This window comes from Leptonychotes weddellii, chromosome 11 (genome assembly GCF_054177405.1).
Source record: "Leptonychotes weddellii isolate Sample4059 chromosome 11, ASM5417740v2, whole genome shotgun sequence".
NCBI lineage: Eukaryota > Metazoa > Chordata > Mammalia > Carnivora > Phocidae > Leptonychotes > Leptonychotes weddellii.
The window spans coordinates 42,301,382-42,313,480 of NC_138379.1; positions in this window are offsets into that span (position 1 = coordinate 42,301,382).

Below are 12,099 nucleotides of genomic sequence, written 5' to 3' on the forward strand. Positions count from 1 at the left end.
GCTGGCCTATGGGAGGGGCTTCTCATTTTGTCTCGCCAACAGTCAAAAGACATAGAGAGCCCTTTGGGATGGGAGTTCTGCCCTGGGGCCAACATGCTCTGGTATGAAGGCACTAGACCAGTTTAATAGGGCAAAGAGTCTTATGCAAGGAAGCCCAAAGTAATGTTGCAGGCTAGAGAATCAAATTTCTCTCCACAGTATATGGGTGGGTCATTGAGTCAGTGCTTAATAAATAATTGGTAGAGAGTGCTCAGCACTCTCCTTAATGCTTGTGATGTATGGATGAATACCTAATTCAAGAAACTCACCCTAACTTGGTTGGGGAAATAGCCTGTAACTGCCAAACCTTTTTTGTCACCCCACCCCAACCCTAAGACTGCTTATAACTCATTCAGTGGATTTTCAACTAGTTTTTATCAAGTATTTCAGTGCCAGGCACTGTGGTCTGCCCAAGAGGTACAGAAATGAACAAGACAGGTTTTTCTAGGATTAGTATCATACACACAGAAGTGTTATAAAGGTTATCTTCAGGGACTAGAATTAGATTGAGATATGGACAAGGACCCTTAATTTTTCCTTTTGAACTGTATTATTTGAACTTTTTGTGACAAGCTTTCGGCCATGATACTTTTCTGTGTCTCAACAAAAATCTTCTGAGCCTCTATTTGTGCCACTCTTCTGAGCTCTGAGAACACAGCAATGAATGAAGCAGAATAAGTCCCCTGTCCTTGTGAAACTTCCATTCCAACTGGGGAAGCAACACAAAACAAAACAAAACAAAATCCACACAAACATGCCATACAATATAGTGATGATTGATGACATGTCTTATGGAAAAGAAATACTTTTTAGAAATAAAAAGTTATTCTGATATGTTCAGATACTCTTGACTCTTTAGAGGCCTGGATTCTTTACTGGCTTAGGCAAATGGCACTGAGGGAAATGGGCCAGAGGGCCAAGCCTCGAAGCCTAGAACCATTTGGACTCATTCTGCACTCTCTCCACCCAGCACAAATGAAAAGGCAGTCCGAGCTGCCTGCATTCTTTGGGCAGAATAGTGATGTCAGTTCAGAGAGTTTGACCTGGCTGGTTGCTCTTGACCGGAGCCCAGGCCTTTCCCCACCCAGTTTGGGGACAGAACTCACTGCTGTGCCAGTATTCGAAGGTGCTGACCCTGCCTACCTCACATTCATTGTCTGCTTCTTCTTTCCAGCTTCACCAGCTGGTTTCCAGGGAGCTGATCCCACTGGCTTCTGGCTTGCCCTGTCTGACAGCTGCCTGAACACTGGGACTTAAAAATTAGTTCTAAATGCCTGAGTCTAGTCACCACATTCCAATCTATTTTTAGGACTCCTTCTTTGGGCTCCCTGAGAAACCACTCTTCTTTTTGTTTCTAAACTGCTTCCATTCCCAGTTCAGACGAGGTCTCCTCACCTAGTAATGCAAAGCTTGAGGGGTTCGAGTTCCTGCTCACAGCCGAGGAGAAGATGCTGTTTTCACTAAATTCCTCTAGCCAAAGAAGAGGTAAGACTTGATATGATAGCAAGTTTTTTTAAATTTAATTAATTAATTAATTAATTTTTAAAGATTTTATTTATTTATTTGACAGAGAGAGATGGAACACAAGCAGGGGGAGTGGGAGAGGGAGAAGCAAGCTTCCCGCTGAGCAGGGAGCCCGAAGTGGGGCTCGATCCCAGGAGACCCGGGGATCATGACCTGAGCCGAAGGCAGATGCTTAACCACTGGAGCCACCCAGGCGCCCCGATATAATAGTAAGTTAAAGAAACACAGCCAAAATTGTATGCACACTGACATTACAAACATTTAAAAATCATTTTTATTTCCAGCATGAAAGTAACACAAGCTTATTGCAAAAGCTTTGGAAAAATACAGACAAATAATTTATGCTTTAATAGATTATTTTTTTTTGATCTGTTCTCATGCTCAGAAGTTTGTTGTTATTAGTTAAATATATTATTCATGCACACAGGACAAAATTGAAATATTAAATTTCACTGTTCCCTGCCATCCGGTTCTTTTCCCTGAAGGGAACTGTTCATAATATTCTTTTTTTTTTTAAAGATTTTATTTATTTATTTGACGGAGAGAGACACAGCAAGAGAGGGAATACAAGCAGGGGGAGTAGAAGAGGGAGAAGCAGGCTTCCCGCCTAGCAGGGAGCCCCGATGCGGGGCTCGATCCCAGGACCTGGAATCATGACCTGATCCGAAGGCAGACGCTTAACAACTGAGCCACCCAGGTGCCCCCATTATATTCTTTTATAATCCTTTTATTTCTGTAAAATCTGTAGTAATGTTCTACTTTCTTCCCTTATTTTAGTAATTTTATGCTAAAAATTTTTTAGTATATATATAAATTTTATACTCACTCTATACTTCAGTCAACCTAGGTAAAGTTGGTCAATTTTGTTGATCTTTTTAAAGAACCAGCTTTTGGGGGCACCTGGGTGGCTCAGTTGGTTAAGCGTCTGCCTTCGGCTCAGGTCATGATCCCCGGGTCCTGGGATTGAGCCCCACATCAGTCTCCCTGCTCGGCGGGAAGCCTGCTTCTCCCTCTCCCACTCCCTCTGCTTGTGTTCCTGCTCTCGCGCTCTCTCTCTGTCAAATAAATAAATAAAATCTTAAAAAAACAAAAAAAGAACCAGCTTTTGTTTTTGTTGATTTTCCTTATATTGTTTTCCTGTTATCTATTATTTCTGTCCCCACTCCATTATTCTCTTCCTACTACTAGCTGTGGGTTGTTTGCTCTTCTTTTTCTAGTTCCTTAAGGTGTAGAATTAGGTTATTAATTTACTCTGCCACTTTTTTTTTTTTAAAGATTTTATTTATTTATTTGACAGAGACACAGCGAGAGAGGGAACATAAGCAGGGGGAGTGGGAGAGGGAGAAGCAGGCTTCCGCTGAGCAGGGAGCCTGATGCAGGGCTCGATCCCAGGACCCTGGGATTATGACCTGAGCCAAAGGCAGACGCTTAATGACTGAGCCAGCCAGGCACCCCTTTCTGCCACTCTTTCTAATATATATATGTATATATTATTTTTACTTTATTAAAATAATTATCCTATAGTGCGGCGCCTGGCTGGCTCAGTTGGTAGAGCATGCGACTCTTTATCTCAGGGTTGTGAGTTTGAGCCCCCACATTGGGCATGGAGCCTACTTAAAACTAAAAAAAAAAATTATCCTACAGTATAATTGAGTTTTTGCAGTGTTGTTCTATGAATTTTAACAAAGATACAGATTCACATAACCAACGTCACAATCAGGATCTACTTGTTTTGTTAATTACTGAGAGATGAGTGATGAAACCTTCAACTATAATTGTGATTTGTATTTATTTCTTTCAGAATTGTTACCAGCAGTTGTTGATATGATAGGTAAAGTTACTTTTTCCTTTTGTAGTTAATCATATTTTATTATATCTTGAAACTATATATTCTATTTTCATCAAAATTTTAATTTATTCATTTTTATTGATATAATTTCATAATTTCATATTTTATCCAATGAGCAATATGGTCTGTTAATATCATTATTTATTTTGCAGCTCACATTATACCCAAATTCATCATTGGAGCCCCTTCAAGCTTGCTCTTAAATCCTTTTACTATGTCCCTGTCATTCTTTGAGCACTTCCTTGCTTCTTGCACAAGATGTTGCAGTCTTCTCTTGTATTTTTCCATGCCCCAACCTTGTAATCAGCCATTTCTCCAAGAATATTACTTAGAACCAAGATCTTGACACTAAGTAAATTTGTTTTTGGGGTGTCATTGCCCCCTGGCTCTTTTATTTTTTATTTTATCTTTTTTTAAAGTAAACTATGCCCAGCATGGGGCTTAAACTCACGACCCCAAGATCAAAAATCGTATGCTCTACCAACTGAGCCAGTCAGGCACTCTTGCAACCAGACCTTTTTAGTGGTCATACTCATTTACATTTATATTCATTCCTACATTGATCCATCATCTATTGATCTATCCATCTATAATCTATTTTTGTTTTGAAAACCATGATTTCACACTGATACTTCCAGTTTCAATCCAACATTATGGGTTTCATTCCACTTTTCTTCCTTTCCATGTTTCTAACTCTACTGGTGGTAAGAAAATCCAGGCTTCAGGTGCCTGGGTGGCTCAGTCGGTTAAGCATCTGCCTTTGGCTCAGGTCATGATCCCAGAGTCCCAGAATCAAGTCCCACGTTGGGCTCCCTGCTCAGCGGGAGTCTGCTTCTCCCTCTGCCCTTCACCCTGTTCATGCTTTCTCTTGCTCTCTCTCACTTTCAAATAAATAAATAAAATCTTTTAAAAAAGAAAGAAAATCCAGGCTTCTATGATCCCTAATATTGTCACTTTTTTTTCTTTTTCTACCAATCTACTAGTTTGTAACCAATCCCTTATTCTGTACCCCTCTCTCTCCTGTGTGGATGCCCACCTCATCTCACTTGAACTCCAACCAACACCTTGTACTAGGTCATCCTGCATGGATGCACTTTCACTCAGTTTTGCCTCTGACTCCTGCCTGGTACCAGGCTAGTGCCATCATTGCCTCCTGTGGGGAAACTCTCCTCATCCTCCTTTGGCTTTGAAAACCTGCTTTGAGCTGCCCCTTCTGGGGGATACACTTGTCACTTGATGAGCAGAGTTAATATAGCAGGCCTGAGACTGCTATCCTTAAAAGAGCCTGCTTGCAAGGTTGGCCCATGGCTAGTGTCTGGTAAGCTGGATTTCAGGAGGGTTTCACCATTCCCATTCTGATAAGGGTGGCTCACTATGTACAAACCGTTTGTATAAATGGCATGGTTTATACTGAACAACTGCTTTCCTTGTGCTTATCTGGAATCCTGGGTAGGCATAGAGTGCCTATGTGACCAACTTCCGCAAAAACTTTGGGCACTGAGTCTCTAATAAGCTTCCCCGGTAGACATTTCATACACGTTGTCACAATTTGTTGCTGGAAGAATTAAGCATGTTCTCTATGATTCCACTGGGAGAGAGAACTCTCAGAAGCTTGTGCCTAGTTTCCTTTGGGCTTGGCCCCATGTGCCTGTCCCTTTGCTGATTTTGGTTCATATCATTTTGCTGTAATAAATCCTAGCCATGAGTATGACTGTGCTGAGTCCTTCTAGTTAATCATTGAAAATGGGGGTGGTCTTGGGGACCTCTGACACACCTGGCTTGGGCTCTGAAACACCACAGTGGGATGCCTTTCTGTAAAGACACTTTCTTCACTTGCCTGGGTTTTAAACCTCTATGCCAAACCAGCTTCCTCATTCTGTCTGGGCTCTGACACCCTCTGCCAGTCCACCCCACTTCAAGGACACTGTCCTCATACCACTTGTTTCTAGTGATTTCAGCTATTGTGATTATAGCTGCTGTGAATATTTGTGTTAAAGTATTTTTGTGGACATTTATTTTCAGTTCTGATGGGTGAATACCTAAGAGTGTCACTGAGGGGTCATAAGGTAGGTATTTATTTAGTTTTATAAGAAGTTGCCTAAACTTTTTCCCAGTGGTTGTACCATTGAACACTCCCACCAATAATGTATGATTGCCAATTACCTTCTAAAAATTATATAATGGGGAAAAAGTTCTTTTCTAGTTACCTGTGTTTACCATTAGGGGCACTCTCCATTCTTCTGTAGATCTGCGTTCCCTTCTGCCATCATTTTCCTTCAACATTTATGTTCCAAGTCAGCTGATGACAAATCTTAATAGTTTTCGTTTATCTGAAATATCCTCATTTTACCTTTATATTTTAAGATATTTCCACTAGATTTAAAATTTCAGTCCACAGTTTTGTTTTTATTTTCTTTAAGCATTTTATTTTTTTATTATTTTTTAAAGATTTTATTTATTTGACAGAGAGAGAGACAACGAGAGAGGGAACACAAGCAGGAGGAGTGGGAGAAGGAGAAGCCAGCTTCCCACCTAGCAGGGAGCCTGATGTGGGACTTGATCTCAGGAGCCTAGGATCATGACCCGAGCCGAAGGCAGACGCTTAACAACTGAGCCACCCAGTCGCTCTTCTTTAAGCACTTTAAAGAAATTTGTTCCATTTTCTTCTTACTTGCATTATGTTTTATGTTTTATAAGAAGCCCATGTTAATTTTTATGCTGTTCCCCTGAATGAAATGTGTCTTTTCCCCCAACCCCCCTCTGGCGGATTTTCTGTTTATCTTTGGCTGTATCAATATGATACACCTGTGTTTTTCTGTGTTTATCCCATTGGAGTTCAATGAACTTTTTGATCTTTGGGGTTATTTTTTTCAACAAATCTATACAAATTTTGGCCATTATTTCTTAAAGTACTTCAGACCTTATTTTTTTCTTCTTTCTTTCAAAAGTTCTAATTAGGCTTATGTTAGACTCAGCCTTTTTCTTTCTGTGCTATAGTTTGAAGAGATTCTTTTGCCCTGTCTTTAAGGTCACTGTTTTTTTCTTGTATGGTGTCTGATCTGATGTTAAATCAATCTAATGATTTTTTTCATATCAGATATTGCATTTTTTAGTTCCAGAATTTTTATTTTGCTCTGTTTTATGGGTTACATTTCTTAATTGATATTTCTCATTTGTTCCCTTATTATGCTCATGGTTTCCTTTAAGTCCTTGAACATTTAATGATAGCTTTTAAAAGGAGTCATTTCTGGGTCTGTATTTTTTGGGGGGTCTCTATTGATTAATTTTTCTTCTGATTATGGGTCACCTTTTCCTGTTTTGACTATCTAGTAATTTTATTTATTTATTTGAAATTTTTATTTTATTTTTTATTATTTTTAAAAGATTTTATTTATCCATTTGACAGAGAGAGACACAGCGAGAGAGGGAACACAAGCAGGGGGAGTGGGAGAGGGAGAAGCAGTCTTCCCGCTGAGCAGAGAGCCTGATGTGGGGCTCGATCCCAGGACCCTGGGATTGTGACCTGAGCCGAAGGCAGACGCTTAACGACTGAGCCACCCAGGCGCCCCTATCTAAAAAATTTTTAAAAATATATATATTTAGGCGGCACCTGGGTGGCTCAGTCGTTGAGCGTCTGCCTTCAGCTCAGGTCATGATCCCGGGGTCCTGGGATCGAGCCCCGCATTGGGCTCCCTGCTGGGCGGGAAGCCTGCTTCTCCCTCTCCCACTCCCCCTGCTTGTGTTCCCTCTCTCGCTGTGTCTCTCTCTGTCAAATAAATAAAATCTTTTAAAAATATATATATGTATATATATATTTATTTATTTGAGAGAGAGTATGAACAGGGGAAGGGGCAGAGGAGAGGGAGAGAGAATCTCAAGCAGACTCCCCATTGAGTGTGGGACCTGCTGTGGGGCTCCATCTCATAACTCTGAGATCATGACCTGAGCCGAAATCAAGAGTTAGAAGCTTAACAGACTGAGCCACCCAGGCACCTGAATGTTTAGTAATTTTAGATTATAGGCTGAACATGGTGGATTCCATGCTATAGAATTTGATTTTCTTTTTATTTATTTAGTAAATATATTTTTTCAAGATTTATTTATCTTAGAGAGAGGGAGAGAGAGATTGGAGGGAGGGGCAGAGGGAGAAAGAGAGAGAATCTTTAAGCAGACTCTGTGCTGAGTGTGAAGCCAGACTCGGGGTTCTATCCCAGGACCCTGAAATCATGACCTGAAACGAAATTGAAAGTCAGTGGCTTAAAGGATTGAGCCAGCCAGGCGCTCCTATCTTCTTTTTAAATTAATTTAATATAATTTATTTGTTTGTCATAAAGAGACAGAGAGCAAGCACAAGCAAGGGGAGCGGCAGGCAGAGGGAGAAGCAGGCTCCCCGATGAACAAGGAGCCTGATGCGGGACTTGATCCAAGGACCTGGGATCATGACCTGAATCAAAGGCAGATGCTAAACCAACTGAGCCACCCAGGTGTCCCAGAGCATGTGACTCTTGACCTCAGGGTCATGAGTTCAAGCCCCACTTTGGGCAAGAAGCCTACTTAAAAAAACAAAAACAAACAATTCAGTAAACTCTATGTTGTTTATTATTGTTTTGTACAGATTTTCTTTTGGGTGTGTGACAAAGTGCTATATTCTAAGGGTTGCACGAGGGTAAAATCAGAGGCTTCCCTGTTGGTTATACTAAGCAAGGTCTTTTTGCTCAAGGTAACAAAAACATTTTTTCTATTTTATCTTCCAGTAGTTTCATAGTTTTGTTCATTAAATTCAAAACTTTAAAATCGTTTGATAAGGGCACCTGGGTGGCTCAGTCAGTTGTGTCCAACTCTTGGTTTTGGCTCAGGGTTGTGAGCTCTAGCTCTGTGTCGGACTCCGCACTCACCGAGGAGTCTGCTTGGGATTTTCTCCCTCTGCTGCTCCCCAACCCTGCTTATGCACACACTCTTTCTCTCTAAAGTAAATAAATAAATCTTAAAAAAAATAAAATTATTTGATAATTAATTTTGTATATAGTATGACAGGTATCTGACTTTTAAAAAATTGGTTAAATATCCCAGTACCATTTGTTGAATAATCTCTCTTTTAAGATTTTATTTTTAAGTAATCTCCACACCCAATGCAGGGGTCAAACTTACAACCCTAAGATCAAGAGTCTCATGGTCCACTGAGTGAGCCAGCCAGGTGCCCCTGAGTAATCTTTTTTTTTTTTCTGACTTAAAATGCTTCCTTTAGCATATACTAATCCTTGTAATTATATGTTTATTTGATCTCATTTACTTTTTTCCTGCCCCCGTATACCCTTGTTTTAATTACTATAGCTTTATAATATTTTTTATATCTGCTGGTGCAGGTCTACCATCTTCAGTCTTTCTTTTTTCAAAAAAGTATCAATATTTTCACCATCAGACTTTGTTTAATCTCTCCTGAGCAACAGACTTGTACATTTAATTATCTAGTGATAATTGGAGAGTTTTCGTGTATCTCAAAAGCATTCATTGTGTAAAAACATATTGAAAAAGGCACTGTGCTGGATCACCAAAGGGTGGTCATAGTCCAGTGGCAGATAAGTAAACAATTAGAAAATAATTAGATAATTGCTAAAATAGAGGAAGTCCAGGAGAGGAAGTACCTATCAGGACTGGTATCCTTAGAGAAACTCTTCAAAGATAAGCAGTAATTGATCATAGGGAAACACCGGGGAGAAGACATTTAAGGCAGAGGGATAACTTATGCAAGGGCACAGTAGCACAAATGAATATGGTATGTTCAGGATACATGTAGTTCAGAATGGTTTCTTTTATTCACTGATGTGTTTATTCATGTTGGATTCCGAGTCAGCTAGACCATTTGAGCTTGTTTCAGATCATGAATGGCTTCAAGATTACCTCTTAGAGACTACTCTAGCAGTAATATGGAAAATAGCTTAGAGGCAAATGAGAAGAGATATCATGAGATCTCAATGAAGTGGGTAAGGAGATGGAGATCTGACTAGACCAAGAGTCTGACTGGATGTGAGTGTGAAAGACAAGGAGGAATTCATTCATTCATTCATTCAACAAGTTGAGGGGTGTCTGGGTGGCTCAATCAGTTAAGTGTCTGACTCTTGATTTCGGCTCAGGTCACAACCTCAGGGTTGTGAGACTGCACCCCATGTCAGGCTGGATTTGGAGCCTGTTGAAGATTCTTTCTTCTTCTCTCTCTGCCCCTCCCCCACTCCCTCCCTCCCTCTCTCAAAAACAAAACAAAACAAAACAAAAACAAAAAAACAAGTTGAATTTAATGAATGTAAACTGAGAATTCTTGGGTTTCTGGCTTGAGCAAAAGGGAAGCTGATGGTATCATCTCCCAAGATTGTGAATATAGAGAGTGGATAAAGTTTGGGAGGTGAGATACTGATTTCAGATTTGGATGTTCTGAGTTTGAAGTGTTTGTGTGTGCTACGCCCTGGTATAAATAAGCTTTATATGTATCATTCTGGTGTTAGAGATAAACATTTATTTGTCCTCTATGCATGCATTAGTGGTTGCTGAAGTCATGGCCAAGATTGCCTAGAAAAAGTTTGTAGACTGAGAAGAGAGTGACTATCTTGGGGGAAATAACCAGCATTTAAGAGGTGGGAAAAAGAATTACCTCCCAGAGTCTACTAAATAGAGTTGTCATGGAAACCGTGAAGGAGGAAGCAGTTAATGTATTAAGCAATGCAGAGAGGTGGCAAATGACTAAAAACTAACCACTGAATCCAGTGAAAAGAAACCCACTGGTGACCATTAATGAGAGCAGTTTTAGCTGAGAAAAGGTGGAAGAAGTCAGGAAGTGAGAAAATTTAGATAGAGGGTATCCAAAACAAAATTCAGCACCTTTCCTTCCAATCTGACTCCTCCTCCTCTAGTCTCTTAGGCACAAATATTCCCCTCAGCCTCCTAAATCAGAACACTAGTCTCTTCCCTCTTACTTAGTATCCTTGTCTAATTAGGGCATGACCCTAGGTTCTACTTCCTTAACATTTCTAATATTCCAGAAGGATAAATCCCAAATATCATGATTATCTATGGATGACAGTATATGATTTTTGTTTTTCTGATAGCTTGCTTTTTGATTTTTCTGGAATGACTATGTATTTACTAATGTAATCATAATAAAAGTTTAAAAATAGTTTTTCTCATACATCATCTTATATCTGATGTCAGATCTTTGTTTCCTGTCCATTACCCTGGGTCAGGCCAGGTTTATAATAATTTCTTACCTTCCTTCTGCTACAGGGGCACTCCTCAATTCTATCACTGAGAAGTCAGAATAAATTTTGTAAATACAAATCCTAGTATGTCCCTCTCCAGTCAATGACCAGATATCTTTGAGGATTAAGTTCAAACTTCTAGCATTTTGTTACAAGTCCTTTGTCTTATCTCCCTCATCTCATTTCTTTCCATTCTCATACTCTTTGTTTCCATTTTTTTTTTTTAAGATTTTATTTATTTATTTGACAGAGAGAGACAGAGTGAGAGAGGGAACACAAGCAGGGGGAGTGGGAGAGGCAGAAGCAGGCTTCCTGCGGAGCAGGGAGCCTGATGCAGGGCTCAATCCCAGGACCCTGGGATCATGACCTGAGCCGAAGACAGACGCTTAACGACTGAGCCACCCAGGCGCCCCTCCACTTCTTTTTCTTTTTTTTTTTTTAAAGATTTTTTATTTATTTATTTGAGAGAGAGAGAATGAGAGACAGAGAGCATGAGAGGGAGGAGGGTCAGAGGGAGAAGCAGACTCCCCGCTGAGCAGGGAGCCCGATGCGGGACTCGATCCCGGGACTCCAGGATCATGACCTGAGCCAAAAGCAGTCGCTTAACCAACTGAGCCACCCAGGCGCCCCCCTCCACTTATTTTTCAAAGATTAGCAGTAGCTTCTAGGCTTTGCAAAGGTTTCCTTCCCCTTTGTTAATTCCTACTCATCCTTTAAATCAGCTTAAGAATCATTCTACCTAGGAGACCTTCACGCAACCCACTCTAATTTAGATACCCCTCTCTATTGCTATTGCATTCTATGTACCTCTCAGTCAGTGTTATCATATTGTATTAATGAGGTTGTTCATCTTTTCCTAATTTGTTGGCTATTTAATTTTTTCTTCTGTGAACTGACTATTCATATCCTTTATTCGTTTTTCTGTTGAGTTGTGCTTTTCTTATTGATTTGTAGTAATTCTTTAAAAATTTTTTTAGGGGCGCCTGGGTGGCTCAGTCGTTGAGCGTCTGCCTTCGGCTCAGGTTATGATCCCTGGGTCCTGGGGTCGAGCCCCGCATCGGGCTCCCTGCTCTGCGGGAAGCCTGCTTCTCCCTCTCCCACTCCCCCTGCTTGTGTTCCCTCTCCGGCTGTGTCTCTCTGTCAAATAAATAAATAAATAAAATCTTAAAAAAAAAAAAAGTAATTAAAAATTTTTTTAAAATTAATTAATCTCTGCACCCAACGTGGGGCTGGAACTCATGATCCCAAAATCAAGAGTCACATACATACTCTACCAACTGAGTCAGCCAGAAGCCCAGTTTGTAGTAATTCTTATATATGTGGCAATATCTTTACTGTCTATTCCTAGGTTTGGAAGGTTTTTTTTGGTTGTTGTTGTTATACTTACTTTTTTTTTTTTATGTAGTAAAATATATCAAATGTTTAAATGTACTTTTGTTT